The 8302-nt window shown below is 30.5% G+C and overlaps 1 pseudogene; it reads left to right on the top strand.

Annotated features, from left to right (window-relative positions):
• Positions 1-330: 330 nt before the first annotated feature.
• The window catches only part of LOC128163114 (integrin beta pat-3-like), a 36368-nt pseudogene continuing 28396 nt past the window's right edge, over positions 331-8302 (top strand).

The raw sequence follows: 8302 nt of genomic DNA, 5'->3' as shown, positions 1-8302 counted from the left end.
AGTTTGGATTGCTTATTAGATTGACATATTTCAAAAACTCTGTAATTGCTGGAAGTGATTATCTAAAGAATTGTATGCAACAACAAATTTAGATTCCTTTAAGGGCGACCATTTCCATCTAAAAGAAAAACAACAAAGTTTATCTATAAGCAATCTTTACTCAGGTAGACATGGTAAATTATAGAGACGTACATAAGTTGTTAGATCACCTTACCAACAGATGTTTACGTAGACTATTGATTGATTATTAATCAGTTTCTTCAATCCAGTTTGGAAGGTCAAATTGCTCGAGTGACAGAAAAGTAAGACATCTGTTGCGGTAGGCGGTGTTGATTTTCTTTATGTAAGGAAATACGTGTGGCAAATTAACGTAGATATTGACTCAGTACTTGTAACACCCGATCATTTAAACACCGACAGATTCCTGAAAACAATATGCTTTATGTTTGGATTTTCATAGCAACGTTTTGTAAGTACATTCTAAATCAAACTTTTCACATTGTTTTTATATGTATGTTGTATTGTTTTCCTTATGGAGGTTATGTTTAGAATTTGTAGTGGTTTTGAAAAAAGCTAAATAATTTTTAAGTTAACGTTCATACATTCAATTTTAATATTGGTGATATCTCCTATAGTTTCGTTAATATTTATGCACCAAACAAAAGAACCTGCAGAATTGATTTTTTGAAAGGTATGAACAGATTTATCATTAAGAATTCTATAAACACAGAAAATATTATCTTATGTGGAGATTTTAACTGTCATTTTGATGGGGAAAATATTGATAAAAATTGAAAAAAATTGAGCGACAATATTGTTAGTTTACCTTTAAATGACTTATGGAAAGATAAGTATGTAAATAGCGATGGTTACTTCTGGTGCGATGCAAACAATATACCAAAAAGCCGTATAGATTATATCTTTATTAGCACATCTTTGTTGATAAAAATAAAACAAATATTTGTTAGTAGAATTCCCGGGACTTATATTACGGGACCAGAATGTCTGACCATAGAGCCATAACGATTTCATCTTTCTGTATATGATAATGAACGGGGAAAGATTAATGGAAACTAAATACGTCACTTTTAGGAAGTAATGAATATTAACGTCAAGTCAACAAAATAATCACAGATATAAGTAAAAAAGAAGGTTCTTCTTTTGATAAATGGGCGTCTCTAAAAATATTAATTAAAGTTTTTTCCACAGCTTTTTCCATGAAACGCCAAACAACATATAAACAGTTAGTATTCCAAATTGAACAAGAATTTCCGAAATTGAAAATTCTAACTATAAAGCAATGGATACGAACGAAAAAAAACGTGAATTAGAAAATCAGCTAAACAATCTATGTGATATAAAAGCACAAGGGGCACAAATTCGTTCGAGAGCAAAATGGGTTAGTGATGGTAAAAAAATACTAATATTTTCTTAGTTTAGAAAAGAAGCACCAAAAACAAAATGTTATCCACGAAGTTTTAATCGAAAATAATCTTCTCACCGAAGATGACAATATTCTTGGTGCAATATGTGACTACTATGAAAACCTGTATAGTTCAATACTAATATCAAATGAAGACATCGACTTATATTTAAAAAAGTGTATAGTAAATACACTCTCTGAAACTGATGAAAACGTGTGATGCATTTCCGTCAACGAATGACTGTAAAGAAACCGTTATGAATTTAAAATCAAATCAATCCCGAGTCTCGATGGTATACCCAATTATCAATGGCTCTGGCACCAACTATCTTCATTATTTATAGCATGTTAAAGGAAATCTTTTTTAACGAAAAAATGACATTTTCTCAAAGACTTGCAGTTACAATGTATGTACCTTAGACATAAAAAGGGAAGAAAGAATGATTTGAAAAATTACCGACCGACAAGTATACTAATACAGATTACAAAATCATAGCATTTATTTTGGCACGTGGATTACAAAACTTTATTTCAAAGCAAATTGGTAATGAGCAAACATCATATATAAAAGGCCGATACATAGGCATTAATGCCCGTTTTATTTTAGATATTTAAGAAATAAACAACGTTATTCAGTGAACATGGCGTTATGAATAGCAATTGCTCTGTTGGCATATTCCATGATGCGCGCTAGCGCATCATGGAAAATATACCAGCAGAGCAGTTGCTATTCATAACGCCATGTTCACTAAATAATCGTTGTTTATTACTTATATTTGCATTTTACCACTCGCAAATACCCTGTATTAGCTTAGACCTTGACATTTAGCTATTACATCAAAAGTAAACATTCAGACTGTAATGTATATTTTTAATGCACATAGATTTGTTAACAGAATCAATGATATGTTATAACAGTAATTCCTTTAAAATGTTATCAAAAACATGTTTTAATATTACATGTAAAATCGTCAATTTTAATCGAGTTGGAAAAAAACCACATGATGTATCGTATAGTGGTTTAAATCCATAACGTCATGGAAAAGTATATATAACGTTACACCTTTATGACGTCATAGTATACTGACAGAGCAATTGCGATTATAGAGAAATAATTGCAGCTCCTCCGTATGGCCTTACAGTGGGAAAGAACAATGGAAATGCAAATATTTTTGAATATTGTGAACATTTTAACAAAGAGGGAATCTTGTTATTTTCAGACTTTAAAAAAGCCTCAGTAAAAGATTCAGTAGAATGGAATTTCTGTATTCATGCAGGATCTAAGGTTAACATAAGTAAAACTGAATGAATTGTGCTTGGCCCTTTCAAAAACAGAAATCGAGGGTATATCAGTCACGAACAAAGATGTTTAGGTATTCATGTAGGTCATGATAAAATTGAATGTTATAATAGAAATTGGATGAAAATTTATCATGATATAGGCACTTTATTCGAATCTGGGAAAAGAAGAAAATTAACATTATTTGCGAAATGCACTCTTCAGCGTTATCAAAACTTATATATGTTGCAAGTATTTTGGAAATTCCCGATGAAGACTATATTAAAAACATTAATGAATTGATAAATATTTTCATTTGGAATTAAAACTGATAGAATTAAAAGAAATACGTTAATTGGCCCTGTAACAGAAGGCGGACTACATATTACTGACGTCGAATCTAAGATTAAAGCATTAAAAGCCTCCTGGGTCCCTAGATTAAAAGAAACAAAAACACATTGTATTAAAAGTTACGTAAATAGTTATTGCACTCCAATCAACATAGACATAAACTATCCAATTAATACAACTGAAAATACAATTGAAAATTATGAAATACTTAAAACGATGGGGCTATTCTATAAACAAGCTTTTGCATGTTTTAACACATGCAAAGACTAACAAAACAAATTAAGCCTTGAAGCATCTTTGAAGGAACAGATATGGTCAAACCTGATGTTTTTATACAAAGGGAAAACAATTATTGTATTTTTCAAAACTTGGCTTAAAAGTAATATTTTGTTTCTCAAAGACTTATACTCTGAGGCGGGAACTTTAAAATCGCCCGAGGAAATAGCAGACATATTGATAAACCAAAAAAACCGGTTGTGCGAACATAAAATAATTAAAACAATATTCAAGAATTATTAAAACAAATTTGATCTTAGAGTTTGCCGATATATGAAACAAGTACAATTATATACCCCCTCGTACAATAAATACTCAACTAAAGATTTCTATAATCATTTATAAAGAAGACATTTCAAAAATTAAACATGCAATCAAAATACAATAAAGAATTTGAATTTCTCAAAAGCGATTAGGAAAATATTTATATGACTAAAATTGTTTTGTTACAAGACAAACAGATTTCGGAATTTAATTATAAATTGTTAAAAAATTTACTTTCAAATTATTATTTTGTAAGTAAGATTGATAAAAATTGTGATTATATGTGTAAAATATGTAAAGAAAAAGTTGAAAATTCAGATCATCTAATTTTTGATTGTGTGAATATATAACATACATGGAAGATAGCAATATTTTTGGTTTTGATGTTAAATGCAAATACATAGTTATTGGTTTTTAATCTGTTAGAAATGAAACCACTGTCATGTATAATTTACTTTTATCTTTTGTTGCATTAAAGATTTACAAATATAAGATGTTTTGTAGAGTAGAAAATATTGTACAAACATCAAAGAGAATTGTATGTAATTTGAAACTATGCATTCAGAAATACTACATTGTATCGGAAATACTAGATATACTTCATTCTTCAAAACGCTCTTTGATAGATTGTCGATAATTTTATGTTGCCATGGGTGACCTGGCCCATGGTTTTTCACATAAATAGGGAGGTAAAATAAAGTCTCTGTGATGACGATGGATCTACCTACCTACAAAACGCTTTTCTCCCTACAACCTATCAACTTCAATATTTCTGTACACTTCGCTTTATTCAGTATATTTTGATCAATTAATTATAATATTATCTTAAAGTTTGTTAAAAATAACTATGATTTTGTATAAAATATTAATGTAAATTTACACATATGTATTTATATATGGTACTTAGACAAATATAATAGCTTTTATTACTACTATTATTACTCTTATTATTATTATTAAGGTCTTCCGTTTCCAACGGAAGACCTTATTATTTTCGTACTGTTTCTTATTATTATTATTATTTTTTTTTTCCACAAAATTTGTGCACGCGATATCTCGAAAACTATTCGGCCGATTTCGACCCTTTTTTCACAGATGATTGCCAGTGGTCATAATTCTAGAAGTTTTTTGAAATTTTGAAATCGTCACTTCCGGTTCCGATTTACGGCCGATTTTGTAAATTTTTACGACCCATTTTGTGCAGACATAAACTCAGAGACTATAAGAGATATAAATATGAAATTTTCAGGATAGGTAGACCATAGTTTGAAGATGTGCAGAACGTATTTTTTTTGCGCCAGTGGCGCCATTCCTTTGAGCTCGCCTAGGCTCGAAAATTGGATACGAATTTTGCATCAAAAACTTCATACATTTTGATCTGTATCTTTTTATCAGTTAATATTTTGTTAAGACATATATAACAAAAGTGGTAGATAATCAAAAGTTCTTTCCAACAAATTTAAGAAAATGGGGCTGGCTCCTTTATTTAGGGGCCAAAACACTTATAATCTCTAATACAAATAACTTAAAAACGATAAAGATTTTGTAATGCATTATAGAAGCAAAGTTGTTGATCGTTCCAATATCTATTAGAAAAAATCATTGCCACGCCCATTTATTACGTAATTAGGGATTTTTAGGGGCCAGAGTATTTAGACTTTGACGCAATATAACTAGAAAAGTAAAAATATTTTGTTAGACATCGTAGAAGAGAAAATGTTTGAATTTATGATTTAAATCGATTCCACTTATCACAACACGAATTTCCGTCCCCATTAGGGATCTAGAGGGCTGGCCCCTTAAATATTCAAACATTTGTATCTCAAAAATGATAAACAATTTTTAATAGATGTAAGAACAAAAAATGTTAGAATTTGTAAGACCTTTCAATTGAATTCAAGAAAAAGGGGCTGGCCCCTTAAATTAGGGACCAAGACACTCGTTAACTCTATTACAGATAACTTAAAAATGATAAAGATTTCGTAATGCATTATAGAAGCAAAGTTGTTGATCGTAACAATATCTATCAGGAAAAATCATTGCCACGCCCATTTATTACGTAATTAGGGATTTTTAGGGGCCAAAGTACTTAAACTTTGAGACAATATATCTAGAGAAGGAGACATATTTTGTTAAGCTTTGTAAAAGAGAAATTGCTTGCGTTGATAATTCTAATCGATTCCATCAATCAAAACACCAATATCTGTCCCCATTAAGGATCTAGAGGGCTGACCCCTTAAATATTCAATCATTTGTATCTCAAATATGATCAACAATTTTAGATACGTGTTATACCAAAAAATGTTAGAATTTGTGAGACCTTTCGACCGAATTCAAGAAAAAGGGGCTGGACCCTTAAATTAGGGGCCAAGCCACTCGTAAAGTCTTTTTCATATACCTGAAAAACCATAAAGATTTTATTATGCATTACAGAAACAAAGTTGTTGATCATAACTATATCAGTTTGTAAAACGCATTGCCACACCCATTGATGACGTAATTATTGATTTTAGGGGACTAAACTCTTAAATCTTTAATATGCAAAATGTGAAAAAGCAAAACACTTTGTTATGCATTTTAAAGGATATTGACAATCGTATACATTATCTGAAAGGGAGTGTTTGAGGTGGAATTCAGAAATTTTATGATATTTTAATTGTATCGTTTAAAAATTGAACGGAAGACCTACTCGTTACTCGTAACGAGATCGTATCTAATTATAATCATTATTATCAGTACTATAATAATTATTATATCATTGCTACTACAAATACATTTGAATTTTGTTTTTGTAACATGTACTTTTTTAAATGAATATCTGAAAAAAAAAATTAAAAAATTGTAAGAGTTGTTACACGTGTAACAACAATTTTGGCGCATGGTCTTCTAGATTGATTGATTAATCTTATCAGGTTTTATAAGTAAGGAATGCAATTAGATAAACTGTCAAAAGTGTTCTGAGATATATTCATTTTTTTTCGTATGTGAATAAAAAGTGACAGAATGACCAAACAAAACACCGTTCATATGTAAATATTAAGTATCTTCTCTAGCAGCTTGTTACGAAGTACATGTGTATCTAATAGGTATTTGCATATTTTGATGAAAGTTTCTTCTGAGATTTGTTCAGAAATTATAAACTTGATTAAAGAATCCGTAAAAATAAGGCCTCAATGCTTCCGATGACAGCTCAAAACTATATTTTAATAGTCTGACAAAGGAATACATAAATTTCATTTGAATTTTGATTTTCTTGCTATAATTCAGATATATAATTACTTCAAGACAGGTTTTATTACATAAGTGTGTAGAATTATTTCGGCGGAAAACTATAAATCTGAAATAAAATATTGATATTGATATGTTGCGTCATGTATCTGTCGCAATAATACCTCATTAAAATATGATTTGTGTATGTAATTACATATGAAAGGGAAATAGTGATCAACTGTGTGTTTCATTACGGATGTTTACGGGGCGCTTACTATACATACACGGTGTTACGTATTCTGACTTGATATTTCTTTTCTGCAATTTTCTAAAGCTGTATTGTAATTTATAAGGGTAGTATTCAGCCTTTATCATATCAAAAAGAGACAGGCAGATTTAAGGACGCAGTGCTATTAGATTGCAGAAGAGTTTTGTAAATATTTTATAAGTACCCGCACACTGCCTACAGTTAAAAATCCATCGTATCAAAGGTGAATGACGTTTTTTTGCTACGAAATTCCATACAATTGTGTTACCCTTTCGATATTCAACACGGGAACGCTTAAAGATAATATTATTGTTGACAAAAAATATTAAAACATGTATTATCTTTTTTCTATTAAAAATATTTATTGTGGAGGGAAAAATACATTGAATTTTGAAAATAAGATATGCGTATCAATATTTTATTTATTATTATTATTATTAAAATATATAAAGCGCACAATTTTACAAATAAGAATACAATCAACGGCGCTGTACTCACAGATAAAATACATAAATTTGTTATAGATGCAGAATTTAAAAATGTTGTCTAAGAAGAGTTCACACTTTTAATCCTAACTACACATAGTTATTAAAAAGCTCACGTATTATAAAATACTTTTAGCTGGCGCTTAAAAGAAGTAAAATCACGAATGGTTCTAATGTCTGTCGGCAATTCATTCCTAGCGGTCGGTCCTGATATTGCAAATGACCTGGCAGCAAATGTTTTGCGTTTGATGGCAGGAACATTTTGTGTTTAAGCGACACTACTTATAGAGCGAATGATATATGGTGATTCTCGTATACTTAGCATTTCTCTGAGGTATATTAGGCTTCCACTATCGTTGGGGCACTTAAAAACAACACACGCTATTTTAAATCTAATTCAAATAATAGACGGGTAACCAGTGTTCTTCGAAGAGCTTTCGAAGATTTATCAGTCGACTTCCACTTCAGCACAAGCATAGCAGCGCGATTTTGCAATAACTGCAACCTTTTGATGGTACATTCCGACAATCCGCACAGGACACTCTTGGCTCTTAGTTCAGATGGCTAGTAACTAAGGACTGTGCCATTTGCTTGCACGAGTCGTCAGTGAGGTATTGGCAAAAATTATTAATCAAGAACAAATTCAGGGATATTGTTCTGCATTTTTCGCTGGAAGTTAAATGTTCATCTAGATATCAACCGAGATGCTTGATACACACAAATGAATTTACACTAGCACCTACAAC

The sequence above is a fragment of the Crassostrea angulata genome, chromosome 9, assembly GCF_025612915.1.
Source record: "Crassostrea angulata isolate pt1a10 chromosome 9, ASM2561291v2, whole genome shotgun sequence".
Taxonomy (NCBI): Eukaryota; Metazoa; Mollusca; class Bivalvia; order Ostreida; family Ostreidae; genus Magallana; species Magallana angulata.
The sequence above is the reverse complement of the archived record's forward strand: the minus strand, read 5'-3'. Positions and strand labels throughout refer to the sequence as shown.